The 14,843-nt window shown below is 43.5% G+C and overlaps 2 long non-coding RNA genes across 2 annotated transcripts; both read left to right on the top strand.

Moving 5' to 3' along the window:
* Positions 1-519: 519 nt before the first annotated feature.
* Positions 520-3,496, top strand: LOC139577896 (uncharacterized). Its single transcript, XR_011675461.1, has 3 exons — positions 520-752; positions 2,046-2,107; positions 2,441-3,496. It is a non-coding gene; the product is annotated as an uncharacterized lncRNA (long non-coding RNA).
* A 9,307-nt stretch (positions 3,497-12,803) lies between these two features.
* LOC139579526 (uncharacterized) lies at positions 12,804-14,827 on the top strand. The gene is made up of 3 exons (XR_011675774.1): positions 12,804-13,202; positions 13,500-13,616; positions 14,264-14,827. It is a non-coding gene; the product is annotated as an uncharacterized lncRNA (long non-coding RNA).
* The last annotated feature ends 16 nt before the right edge of the window (positions 14,828-14,843 follow it).

Below are 14,843 nucleotides of genomic sequence, written 5' to 3' on the forward strand. Positions count from 1 at the left end.
AGTATTATTAATATTGTATTAGTATTGGTGTGTCTGGGTTCCTTGAATGAGAGGATGTTGAGTTGTGAGGAACACCAAAGTAAATGTATCTTATTTTGAATTAATAATTTGAGGTTGATCAAGTGCATAAAATGTCTCCTCAAATTCATGTTTAAACAACCAAGAGTCATGACTATCAATATATCTTTGAGGAGGCCTTTATTGTTTCTAAGAGTGTAGTTCTGTTTGTGTTTAATGTTTTGTCCAGACACCAGTCCTACTGAGCCCTCCTCCCCTGATGTAGACTGTGGTCTGTGTTGGATGTTGCTGTTCAGTCTGTGTCCTGTGTCTGCTCTCCTCTCCTCTCTCCTCTCCTCCGCCTGTGTCTAATCCTTCTGCAGAACAACAGGTAAACTAACTTCATTATTCATAGCAGTATGTGCTCTTTCACTCTTTTATAGCATGAACTCATTCAGTTTGTTGATGTGATGGATTTTAATTCAACCTTGAATATGAATATTCCTGTCAGCTGTTCTGCGCATGCGCTGAGAAAGCGTCCTGTAATACCGCTGAACTGATAAAAGACGTTTGTGACGTCGTCCTCGGAGAGCGAGGCTCAGTGCCCATGGAGGAGGAGATGGGTCTTTTGTTTCAGTGAATCTCATATTTAGAAACTTTAAAACATGCAAAAATAGTTTCCCCCCCAATTAGTTGAATTTTATTAAAACAACAAGCTCCCCTCCCCTTAATCAAGGCTGGTTTAGCAGCGTCGCGTAAGTGCCTCTTTTTATCCTGGCAATTAGCCAAAAGTAGCCTATGAAAAAAGGGGGTTTAAATGGTTTACTGAGAGTGCTTTGAAATATTTTGGAGGTTTTTGCCGTCACAATTCAAATACCTGCTTTTTTCACTTGTTAAAGTAGACTATCCATCCCCGTTTTAAAAGAGCGCCCCTCGTCCGATAACCAAAGACAAGCTCGCTCCTCCAATCTATTCAGTCTTCCGAATAGCCTAATGCCATTTAGACTGCGGACTTTTTGGAGAATATGCGTTATGAATGTTACGCGTAAAGACATATAGACCTACGTGTGTAAACACAGTGGAAGAAGTGCAAATGTGATCTGTTGCATGGTTCCATGATGTTTATGAGACATTACTTTACGAGGAGCAATTATGGTTCCTGTAACTGTATTTAGAAATAGCTTGTGTATAACAAGTTGCTGTTTAATTTCTGTTAGAATTTGATTAGAATTATACGCTGTTTTTATCAATGGCTTAGTGAATTGAATCTAGATTATTGACTACGTCATTTTATCAGTAGGCCTAGCCCCCTATATCAGTGTGAATGCTATAGTCGATGTTTTAACAATGTATTTCCGTATTAAAAGTGATGAATTTAGAACAAAGTTCAACACATTTGGCCTCCCGGGTGGCGCAGCGGTCTAAAGGCACTGCAGTTCGGTGCAAGAGGCGTCACTACAGTCCCTGTAGTTCGAATCCAGGCTGCATCACAACTGGCTGTGAATGGGAGTCGCGTAGGGCGGCGCACAATTGGCCCAGCGTCTTCCGGGTTTTGGCTGGTGTAGGCAGTCATTGTAAAATAAGAATTTGTTCTTAACTGACTTGCCTAGTTAAATAATATAATGATATTGACTTGCCTAGTTAAATAAATAAAAATATAGAGCAGGCTATTTAATGAACTACGCTGTAAAGGACTGACATTGGAATTGTAGTTGATGACAACTGAATACATAAAAGGCTGTAAATACACAACTTGAAGAAACCACATATTTAGCCATGGAGCACTTTTTGATTGGCCAGTAAGTGACCAGGCCTGGACACACCCACAACATGTTTATTCATCAAAACCCAGCCCTTTTGCGCCACTGCCAGTTATTGCGGTTGTGAAAATAGCAAAAATATTTCTGATAAACGCAGGAAAATATAACGCTACCACCAGCGCCAAGATTTAACATTGCGTTACGTTTCGTTTTTAAAATAAAGCCATTAAAGTTAGTATGTGTCCTTTTAAGTAGTTAGTTTGAATAATGCCAATCTCTCCTCTGCAGCTCCAACTGAGACTCAGGTTTCTCCGATCAGGACCACCACCAGGGGAAGTGACAGCAGAGAGGTACTGTATATGAACAGTCAAAATGGGTGTTGTAGTTCTATAACAGGCATGGTATCTTGTTTTGTAGTCCACATTTGTTTGTAATCCAGTGTTATTGAGCCCCACAGAGGAGGTGTCCTAATACCCATAAAACCTAGTGGTCAAACAGGGAAATGGTTCCAATCGTTTTTCCACCATTAATTTTTCCTATAGGGAATTTTACAAACACATAAAATAAGATGTTGTGTTTCGTGTAGGCTTACCCTGGCGTAACGTTTTGATAACTGTGTAAATCTCTCTCGGACAAGGTGACTTTTACAGTAACATATTATTTATAAAATCTCTCTCTCTCAGGAGGAAGGAGATCTGTGTTACGCCTCATTGGATATCCGTCAGGGACAGAGGAGACCAAAGAAGAAGAAGAGAGTACAGAACTCTGACTTCAGTACCTACTCAGCCATCAATACCAGCAGAGTGTGAGACCTATACCATCCATCAATACCAGCAGAGTGTGAGACCTATACCATCCATCCATACCAGCAGAGTGTGATCTTGACCAGCCATCAATACCAGCAGAGTGTGAGACCTATACCATCCATCAATACCAGCAGAGTGAGACCTATACCAGCCATCGATACCAGCAGAGTGTGAGACCTATACCATCCATCAATACCAGCAGAGTGTGAGACCTATACCAGCCATCAATACCAGCAGAATGATACCTATACCCGCCATCAATACCAGCAGAGTGTGAGACCTATACCATCCATCAATACCAGCAGAGTGTGAGACCTATACCATCCATCAATACCAGCAGAGTGTGAGACCTATACCAGCCATCAATACCAGCAGAGTGTGAGACCTATACCTTCCATCAATACCAGCAGAGTGAGACCTATACCATCCATCAATACCAGCAGAGTGTGAGACCTATACCATCCATCAATACCAGCAGAGTGTGAGACCTATACCATCCATCAATACCAGCAGAGTGTGACCTATACAAGCCATCAATACCAGCAGAGTGTGAGACCTATACCATCCATCAATACCAGCAGAGTGAGACCTATACCAGCCATCAATACGAGCAGAGTGTGAGACCTATACCAGCCATCAATACCAGCAGAGTGTGAGACCTATACCATCCATCAATACCAGCAGTGTGAGACCTATACCAGCCATCAATACCAGCAGAGTGAGACCTATACTATCCATCAATACCATCAGAGTGTGAGACCTATACCAGCCATCAATACCATCCATCATATGATAGGTCAGAGTTAGATAGACCTATACACACATTACAGCATTAGTTGTGAGGACAAAGTTTTTAATACTTTATTTTTCTCTGGAATATTTTACATTTCCAATATCTCTCTCAATGCATGAAAATGAGACCTGATGTTTTTATATGAGTCCTTAAAAAAAGTTATTTTTGTGTTTTTTTACATTTGTCTGTACCCTTTTGGTTTTTGGTTTATAATAATGATAACATTATGGATTTTTAAAGGTGGAATCCTTAATGGTGAACCCACCACATGTAATATTACAACAACAAAGAAGTTACTGTAAACAACAAACACATTTTTTTCCCTGTGACGTCATTGTACGTGCGATGGAACAGCAGAATATGTACTGCATTTTGTTCACGCTGCTCAACGTAACTCACCTACCTTTCCTCCACTAAACAATAAACAATAACAAACGTGCGGACAGTGGCGCTGTTTCCCCTGATGCGGATTCCATTTTTCAAGTGTTGTTTTTAACCCTAAAACGTTTCAAGATTTTAGGGGCATAAAAGCGGGGGGTCATTTTGGACCCCAAATTAGTAATTATTGCAAAGGGACGTCAAGCACCTACACTTTGTATTGAATGAACCTGTTGTAACACAAGTAAATGGTTTCAATTCCCCCAAAATAAGCCCTTTTTTAAAATCACATTTCTAGTCTAATTTGATGTTTCAAAATATACGTTTTTGTATGTTTTTCATGTTTAGAACATATATTTTGATCAATTTCATCCCTAGTCACTTGTTATGAACATTTGTCTGTTATTCATTCAACATTTTGTGTTTCTGTAGTACTCAAAGGCTGACACACCGGTACGACCTAATATGGCCACCGATATAGGCGTTATGTGCGCCAGAATAAAGGAAACACCAACACAAAGTGTTTTAATAGGGCGTATATGATTTAAATAGTTTTTATGCTCCTCGAACCATTCAGTAGTCAATGCTTTCAGTAGACTTCGTATTCCTCATTTACTCAAATGTTTCCATTATTTTGGCAGTCACCAGTACCTCTGTACCAAATGTGGTGCTTTTATCACAAACTGTACAATAGAGTTGATTTTCTTCTTCGTCTGAAGAAGAAGAAAACTGTGCTAAAAAGATTAGCTGCACCACTAGTAGACAAAAGAGAGATTGTTTTCCATTCCTCCATAATAACACAGAAATCATCAGGTAAATTGTGTTTGTCGTTAACTAGGTGCTTGACAAAGTTCTACAATTTTAGAAGGATAAAAAAAAAATGGGTTCGAATTTCGGACATTTTTTTACCCTTTGGGGTCAAAATTGACACCTGTTGGCGCTTTTGGGATAAACTCAGGGAATATGATTAAATAGCTCTTGTTATAGTTTTAAATGTAACTGTTGTTATTTCATTGGAATCATTTTTTATAGTGTATTGATGTTTTAATTTCACACTGAATAAACATTGATTTCATTAGATTTAATTTAAAAAATATATTATTTCACTGCTTGTCCTATGTTCTCTTCCACTTCCAGGTCATGCCCATCAGTCTTGCAACCTTTCAGAGAGGTTGGTGTTAAGGGGTGTGGAGGGTGTGGCTAGATATAAACAGGGTGTGTCTTGGATGCCCAGAGGGTGTGGCTTGAGAGGAAGACATGGTCATGCTATTCCGGTAGACAAATGCTCCAGCAACCTTTCAGAGGTTTCTATTTGAGCGTGTGGCTAAGTGGCTAGGGGTGTGTCTTGAGGCAAAGCGGTGTCTTTTGAACATTAAGGGGGTGTGATTTAGATACTAAGAGGTGTGTTTTGGAGGAAAATGGGGGCGGTATGGATGCTGAAAGGGTGTGGCTTTAGAGGAAGACAGAGATGCTGTACAGAACAACAGCAGTTTCCATGGTTTCAAACAAACACCTTGCCTTCGGTTAAAGTTAACTAAAAGTAGCTCAGTAAAGCTTTCAACCACATTCTCAAAAGAGTTACACAATGAAGTCAAGTTAATTATACCACAGAACAATATAATCTTTGATTAAAAACATATATTTATTACAGGTATATTCACCATATACATCAGTAGCTGAATGTAAAATAGAAAATCCATTTGCTCTGGAGTCCACCACCTAGTGGGCTCAGGGATCCGAACCAGCAACCATTCAGTTACCGGCCCAACGCTCTTCACCTGAGCTGATCTGGGTCCTGGTGTTGGTCTCCAGAACTCTGTCTCTGCTGCTCATTCCTGCTGTCTTCCTGACTGTGGTCTGATCTGGGTCCTGGTATTGGTCTCCAGAACTCTGTCTCTGCTGCTCATTCCTGCTGTCTTCCTGACTGTGGTCTGATCTGGGTCCTGGTGTTGGTCTCCAGAGCTCTGTCTCTGCTCCTCATTCCTGCTGTCTTCCTGACTGTGGTCTGATCTGGGTCCTGGTGTTGGTCTCCAGAGCTCTGTCTCTGCTCCTCATTCCTGCTGTCTTCCTGACTGTGGTCTGATCTGGGTCCTGGTGTTGGTCTCCAGAACTCTGTCTCTGCTCCTCATTCCTGCTGTCTTCCTGACTGTGGTCTGATCTGGGTCCTGGTGTTGGTCTCCAGAGCTCTGTCTCTGCTCCTCATTCCTGCTGTCTTCCTGACTGTGGTCTGATCTGGGTCCTGGTGTTGGTCTCCAGAACTCTGTCTCTGCTCCTCATTCCTGCTGTCTTCCTGACTGGTCTGATCTGGGTCCTGGTGTTGGTCTCCAGAGCTCTGTCTCTGCTCCTCATTCCTGCTGTCTTCCTGACTGTGGTCTGATCTGGGTCCTGGTGTTGGTCTCCAGAGCTCTGTCTCTGCTCCTCATTCCTGCTGTCTTCCTGACTGTGGTCTGATCTGGGTCCTGGTATTGGTCTCCAGAACTCTGTCTCTGCTCCTCATTCCTGCTGTCTTCCTGACTGTGGTCTGATCTGGGTCCTGGTGTTGGTCTCCAGAGCTCTGTCTCTGCTCCTCATTCCTGCTGTCTTCCTGACTGTGGTCTGATCTGGGTCCTGGTGTTGGTCTCCAGAGCTCTGTCTCTGCTCCTCATTCCTGCTGTCTTCCTGACTGTGGTCTGATCTGGGTCCTGGTGTTGGTCTCCAGAGCTCTGTCTCTGCTCCTCATTCCTGCTGTCTTCCTGACTGTGGTCTGATCTGGGTCCTGGTGTTGGTCTCCAGAGCTCTGTCTCTGCTCCTCATTCCTGCTGTCTTCCTGACTGTGGTCTGATCTGGGTCCTGGTGTTGGTCTCCAGAGCTCTGTCTCTGCTCCTCATTCCTGCTGTCTTCCTGACTGTGGTCTGATCTGGGTCCTGGTGTTGGTCTCCAGAACTCTGTCTCTGCTCCTCATTCCTGCTGTCTTCCTGACTGTGGTCTGATCTGGGTCCTGGTGTTGGTCTCCAGAACTCTGTCTCTGCTCCTCATTCCTGCTGTCTTCTGGTTCTGAAAAATACATGGTGTGTGGGACTAGCCTGCTACTCATATCAGTTTGTGTTTTAACTCATCAACCAGTACGATGGCTGTGACTTCCAGTTTTACATGTTGTGTTTTAACTCATCAACCAGTACGATGGCTGGGACTTCCAGTTTTACATGTTGTGTTTTAACTCATCAACCAGTACGATGGCTGTGACTTCCAGTTTTACATGTTGTGTTTTAACTCATCAACCAGTACGATGGCTGGGACCTCCAGGTTTACATGTTGTGTTTTAACTCATCAACCAGTACGATGGCAGGGACTTCCAGTTTTACATGTTGTGTTTTAACTCATCAACCAGTACGATGGCTGGGACTTCCAGTTTTACATGTTGTGTTTTAACTCATCAACCAGTACGATGACTGTGACTTCCAGTTTTACATGTTGTGTTTTACCTCATCAACCAGTACGATGACTGGGACTTCCAGTTTTACATGTTGTGTTTTAACTCATCAACCAGTACGATGGCTGGGACTTCCAGTTTTACATGTTGTGTTTTAACTCATCAACCAGTACGATGGCTGGGACTTCCAGTTTTACATGTTGTGTTTTGTTGTTTTAATTAAAATCAGGATCCTGTGGGAAGATGAAGGAAAATAACCAGAGACCAGTCATTCTCTATGACATAACTGTAGTTGCTCTGTCCCCTGAGAGACCAGAGACCAGTCATTCTCTATGACCTAACTGTAGTTGCTCTGTCCCCTGAGAGACCAGAGACCAGTCATTCTCTATGACATAACTGTAGTTGCTCTGTCCCCTGAGAGACCAGAGACCAGTCATTCTCCATGACAACTGTAGTTGCTACGTCCCCTGAGAGACCAGAGGCCAGTCATTCTCCATGACAACTGTAGTTGCTACGTCCCCTGAGAGACCAGAGACCAGTCATTCTCCATGACAACTGTAGTTGCTACGTCCCCTGAGAGACCAGAGGCCAGTCATTCTCAATTATTTTATTGGTCCATTTAGCCAGGCAAGCTCAATCAAGCACCAATTTAAGTATTTGAAATGATTTCAAATAGTATTTGAACCCATGTCTCTTCAGACCACATACAGTATAGGTGGCGATTGGTGCTCGATGATGTCCCACTGAAGACAACGTGTTTAAGTTGCTATCTGGTTGTCTGACCCGCCATACATTCCCTTTAATACTACTTCTACTGGGGACATTGAATGGTATTGATGCACTGTCTCATCTTATCACTTGCTAAGACCAAACAGGTCATAGAGTCAGTGGAAACAGTTGTGGTTTTCTGCAGGCCTCCTACGCCTCCAGCCTCCAGCCTCCTACGCCTCCAGCCTCCAGCCTCCTACGCCTCCAGCCTCCAGCCTCCAGGCCACACTGAGCAGCAGCAGAGCTGATTCAACCACAGACTCACCTAAGCATGCACTTTGCACACACACGTAGGCAGGCAGGCAGGCACACACACGCAGGCAGGCAGGCACACACACACACACACACACACACACACACACACACACACACACACACGTAGGCAGGCAGGCAGGCAGGCAGGCAGGCAGGCAGGCCTGGTAGTTAGTTGCAGGTAGTTGCTACGTCCCCTGAGAGACCAGTCATCTCCATGACAACTGTAGTTGCTACGTCCCCTGAGAGACCAGAGACCAGTCATTCTCCATGACAACTGTAGTCGCTACGTCCCCTGAGAGACCAGAGACCAGTCATCTCCATGACAACTGTAGTTGCTACGTCCCCTGAGAGACCAGAGACCAGTCATTCTCCATGACAACTGTAGTTGCTCTGTCCCCTGAGAGACCAGAGACCAGTCATCTGTCTTTCTACACATCCACTGACGTCAGCTTTTATAAAAGTATGCATCAATGAATTTCCAATATCCACTTTTTGTATGAAGCATTTGAACATGTACAACCATTTGTTTGACAATACTGTGTTTTTTAAATAAACCTGTGGTTAATATTAGATTAACATTGGTGACTTTTTGCCAGTGTTGTAAAGTATTTCAGTACAGACTCACACAACACAAATACTTTGTTTGTAAGTTATTTCTCTGTGTTGCAGTGTCACCCAGGTCCCCCCCCCCCCCCAAGTTGCAGTGTCACCCTGGTTACCCCCCCCCCAAGTTGCAGTGTCACCCTGGTTACCCCCCCCAAGTTGCAGTGTCACCCTGGTTACCCCCCCCCCCCCCCAAGTTGCAGTGTCACCCACGTCACCCCCCCCCCCCCCAAGTTGCAGTGTCACCCTGGTTACCCCCCCCCCCAAGTTGCAGTGTCACCCAGGTCACCCCCCCCCCCCCCCCCCCAATGGAAATTGTGCCTCCTGGTTTGCTTAATATAAGCAACTTTAAAATATTTATACTTTTACTTTTGATACTTAAAAAAGTATTTTTAAAACCAAATACTTTTTGACTTTTACTCAAGTGGCATTTTACTTGGTGACTTTCACTTCTCCTGGAGTCATTTTCTATCAAGGTATCTTTACTTTTGCTCAAGTATGACAATTAGGTACTTTATCCACCTCTGCATTTTGCTTTGTGATACCGACCTTGTCAAACAAAATGCTTGATTTGACAAAGATTCTATTGTTCTGTGGTGTAACTTGGTTTGACAAAGATTCTATTGTTCTGTGGTGTAACTTGGTTTGACAAAGATTCTATTGTTCTGTGGTGTAACTTGGTTTGACAAAGATTCTATTGTTCTGTGGTGTAACTTGGTTTGACAAAGATTCTATTGTTCTGTGGTGTAACTTGGTTTGACAAAGATTCTATTGTTCTGTGGTGTAACTTGGTTTGACAAAGGTTCTATTGTTCTGTGGTGTAACTTGGTTTGACAAAGCTTCTATTGTTCTGTGGTGTAACTTGGTTTGACAAAGATTCTATTGTTCTGTGGTGTAACTTGGTTTGACAAAGATTCTATTGTTCTGTGGTGTAACTTGGTTTGACAAAGATTCTATTGTTCTGTGGTGTAACTTGATTTGACAAAGGTTCTATTGTTCTGTGGTGTAACTTGGATTCACTGTTCAACTCTACTGAGAATGTGGTTGAAATGTTTACTGAGGGCCTGACAAACATCTTCAAAACATCTTCAAACAGGTAGAAACTGTGGTGGTTCTCCTGGGCATCTCTGTCACCCTCTAAACCACACCCTCTTACCCTCTAAACCACACCCTCTTACCCTCTAAACCACACCCTCTTACCATCGAAACCACACCCTCTTACCCTCTAAACCACACCCTCTTACCATCGAAACCACACCCTCTTACCATCGAAACCACACCCTCTTACCCTCTAAACCACACCCTCTTACCCTCTAAACCACACCCTCTTACCATCGAAACCACACCCTCTTGCCCTCTAAACCACACCCTCTTACCCTCTAAACCACACCCTCTTACCCTCTAAACCACACCCTCTTACCCTCTAAACCACACCCTCTTACCCTCTAAACCACACGCTCTTACCCTCTAAACCACACCCTCTTACCCTCTAAACCACACGCTCTTACCCTCTAAACCACACCCTCTTACCCTCTAAACCACACCCTCTTACCATCTAAACCACACCCTCTTACCCTCTAAACCACACCCTCTTACCCTCTAAACCACACCCTCTTACATCTAAACCACACCCTCTTACATCTAAACCACACCCTCTTACATCTAAACCACACCCTCTTACCATCTAAACCACACCCTCTTACCCTCTAAACCACACCCTCTTACATCTAAACCACACCCTCTTACCCTCTAAACCACATCCTCTTATCATCTAAACCACACCCTCTTACAATCTAAACTACACCCTCTTACATTACATGCCATACCACACCTGTTAGCCAGTAAACTACACCCTCTTAACATCTAAACCACACCATCAACATCTAAACCACACCCTCTAAGCCTCTGCAACACACCCTTAGTGTGTGTGTGTGTGTGTGTGTGTGTGTGTGTGTGTGTGTGTGTGTGTGTGTGTGTGTGTGTGTGTGTGTGTGTGTGTGTGTGTGTGTGTGTGTGTGTGTGTGTGTGTGTGTGTGTGTGTGTGTGTGTGTGTGTGTGTGTGTGTGTGTGTGTGTTTGCCTGCCTGCCTACGTGTGTGTGCAAAGTGCATGCTTAGGTGAGTCTGTGGTTGATTCAGCTCTGCTGCTGCTCAGTGTGGGCTGGAGGCTGGAGGCTGGAGGCTGGAGGCGTAGGAGGCCTGCAGAAAACCACAACTGTTTCCACTGACTCTATGACCTGTTTGGTCTTAGCAAGTGATAAGATGAGACAGTGCATCAATGCCATTCAATGTCCCCAGTAGAAGTAGTATTAAAGGGAATGTATGGAGGGTCAGACAACCAGATAGCAACTTAAACAAGTTGTCTTGAGTGGGACATCATCAAGCACCAATCGCCACCTATTCTGTATGTGGTCTGAACAGACATGGGTTCAAATAATATTTGAAATCATTTCAAATACTTAAATTGGTGCTTGATTGAGCTTCCCTGGCTAAACGGACCAATAGAACGGTCTCAAACCGCAACCATCTGGAACTCCAGGCAGGCCAGAGCAAACGCTCAAGGTATTTGAAAGATTTCAAATAGTATCTGAACCCAGGTGTGGTGTGAGCTTCCTACATGAGTGACTAAACGAGCATCAAGGGGTTCAGCAAAGGTGTGAAATGATGACGGCCTCCTACACATAGAGATGGGTAGAGGGCACTTGTTGACACAAAGCCTGTTGTAGCATGGGCAGTATCATTGAAGAAGTCAACGGAAACCATGATGGTAGAAGCTAGGGGTGGGCCCTCTTTCTAACTCTATGCTCCTACGCTGGAGTGGAAATACCCCTCTGCTATGCTACTCTCAGACAGTCTCCACCAGACCCTAGGATGGATAAGCTGTTTATCGCTCTGATCACACTGTTAGGTGAGTCAACTTTTACATTATTGGTCTTTATTGATCAATTTGAGATGAAAACATATGGTTGGTTCTCCATTCTTTCAGTGTAAATATTAGATGTGTTATTGAAAGTTATTTTTGACACAGTCCAATCTGTGGTCTATTCTGTGTATTGTAGGCCAGTGATCTGCATAGCATAACATGTTTATTGTAAAGGGACTTGTTTTTTAGTCTTTAACATTGTTGCAGTTTCAAAGCGTTCATCCTAACACCTGTAGGTGCTGTTTCCTCCAGTCAGTTCATCCTAACACTGTTCCTCTGTTACCTGTAGGTGCTGTTTCCTCCAGTCAGTTCATCCTAACACTGTTCCTCTGCTACCTGTAGGTGCTGTTTCCTCCAGTCAGTTCATCCTAACACTGTTCCTCTGCTACCTGTAGGTGCTGTTTCCTCCAGTCAGTTCATCCTAACACTGTTCCTCTGTTACCTGTAGGTGCTGTTTCCTCCAGTCAGTTCATCCTAACACTGTTCCTCTGCTACCTGTAGGTGCTGTTTCCTCCAGTCAGTTCCTCCTAACACTGTTCCTCTGCTACCTGTAGGTGCTGTTTCCTCCAGTCAGTTCATCCTAACACTGTTCCTCTGCTACCTGTAGGTGCTGTTTCCTCCAGTCAGTTCATCCTAACACTGTTCCTCTGCTACCTGTAGGTGCTGTTTCCTCTAGTCAGTTCATCCTAACACTGTTCCTCTGCTACCTGTAGGTGCTGTTTCCTCCAGTCAGTTCATCCTAACACTGTTCCTCTGTTACCTGTAGGTGCTGTTTCCTCCAGTCAGTTCATCCTAACACTGTTCCTCTGCTACCTGTAGGTGCTGTTTCCTCCAGTCAGTTCATCCTAACACTGTTCCTCTGCTTCCTGTAGGTGCTGTTTCCTCCAGTCAGTTCATCCTAACACTGTTCCTCTGCTACCTGTAGGTGCTGTTTCCTCTAGTCAGTTCATCCTAACACTGTTCCTCTGCTACCTGTAGGTGCTGTTTCCTTCAGTCAGTTCATCCTAACACTGTTCCTCTGCTACCTGTAGGTGCTGTTTCCTTCAGTCAGTTCATCCTAACACTGTTCCTCTGCTACCTGTAGGTGCTGTTTCCTCCAGTCAGTTCATCCTAACACTGTTCCTCTGCTACCTGTAGGTGCTGTTTCCTCCAGTCAGGATGGGATCTCTGCAGCAGAGGTGGAGCTGAGAGTCAGACCAGGAGACAACGTCGTTCTTCACTGTGACATCAGACACAATGTAGAAACAGTCTGGATCAGAAACTGTTCTGGTGGGAGTGAAACGTGTGAGGCTTCTGTCTTCAGGTCTCTAAAGAGCCCTGTCCCACGCTTCACCCTCCTATGGAGGCGCTCTCTGAGATTCTATGATCTACTGATTGAGAACATCACTGAGTCTGACCTGGGACTCTACTACTGCGTCACCATGGGGAGAGAAGAGCAGAAGAGATCCGACGAGGCTGTATATTACCTGGAGGTCTACCACTATGGAAACATCACCACTAGGATTTCCTTTGGTGAGAACAAACTCCTTTTTATTTTTTTATTTTTTTTACATGTTTCTGTTTTATCGATTGGTTTCATTTGGAAAAAGTCTATATAAAGTGTATAAATGTATTTTATGTGACTAAAATTCATGGAGGAACATTTATTTAACCTTTGTATCATCAGAAGATGTTTTTACTGTCAACAATATCAGTGTAAACACAATATTTCCATTTCCCTTGGTGTAATGTAGAAAGGACACACTGATTGATTGGTCTGAAAATAACATAGAAAGTGGCCCACTGATAATGTACCTCACCGTTAAACAGAAAACATCCAGGACAACCCTGACCCTGAAAGTTGTCTGATCTGGGTCCTGGTACTGGCCTCCAAATCTCTGTTCCTGCTCCTCATTCCTGCTGCCTTCTGGGTCAGAAAATTACACAGTGAGTCAGGAGGACATTGGGGGGATAAATGCCTACTGATAATCAGTTAGTTTTGTTACGTATCAAAGTGTTTGTCATGTTAGCAGTTGATGTTCCTCTTCAATAACATGGACCCCAAAACAAATCAGGGGGAGAAAAAGTGGTTTATTCAGGGAGAACGAATCATAGATGTTATGCTGGGAAGTAGATGGTTCGATGTTCATTCTTCCCTGTCCTCAGTGATTCCTCCACAGAACAACGGGACATGATGTCATATTTAACCCCCCAACCCTAGCCTGTGGTCGACCAATTAGAATTCCTTGTAGTAAAATTGGGCCAATGGCCAAAAAACAAGTATCCTGTTACAGGCTCAATGTATAGACGATTTGGACCAATGAAAGCCTGAGATGTAGCTATGAGTCCCGGACTGAAATTCCTACACAGATTCTACACAGATTCTAAACAGATTCTACACAGATGTTGAACTGAAAAACAACTGTTTCCATTGATCTTTAATGCCCCATTGACCTCTAGTCCTCTGTGTTGTGTATTATCTTAACATTTTGTTACAGTCCCTTACTGAATGACATGTCTGTTCTTCCCTACTGATTATGACGACTATCTGTTGACGTGTGTACTAGTTTTAATGTTTGTTTTTTTAATATTAGGAGCAAGGAGGAATGCCTGAAAATAACCAGAGACCAGTCATTCTCCATGACAACTGTAGTTGCTACGTCCCCTGAGAGACCAGAGACCAGTCATTCTCCATGACAACTGTAGTTGATACGTCCCCTGAGAGACCAGAGACCAGTCATTCTCCATGACAACTGTAGTTGATACGTCCCCTGAGAGACCAGAGACCAGTCATTCTCCATGACAACTGTAGTTGCTACGTCCCCTGAGAGACCAGAGACCAGTCATTCTCCATGACAACTGTAGTTGTTACGTCCCCTGAGAGATGTAATAGGTTTTTCTATGATAAAATCAGTGTTGTTTTTCTAGAAAATCGTGCAATACGTTTTGTTAATGGAGTCTTTATGCTTTGTGTCTTTTTGATTAAAGTTGTGTGTGTCACCCATTACCCAAGGTGTTTTAGACCAATTAAATGTATTCCCTCATTAAAAATGTGAATTCTCAATTATGTAAAAAAGGTTATCTTTACTTTTATCTGTAGCTATGTGACTGTTTAAGCATTTTGTTTGAGAATGTACTATGGTCACCAAGCAATAAATAATTACAAAAAAATGA

The sequence above is a fragment of the Salvelinus alpinus genome, chromosome 6, assembly GCF_045679555.1.
Source record: "Salvelinus alpinus chromosome 6, SLU_Salpinus.1, whole genome shotgun sequence".
NCBI lineage: Eukaryota > Metazoa > Chordata > Actinopteri > Salmoniformes > Salmonidae > Salvelinus > Salvelinus alpinus.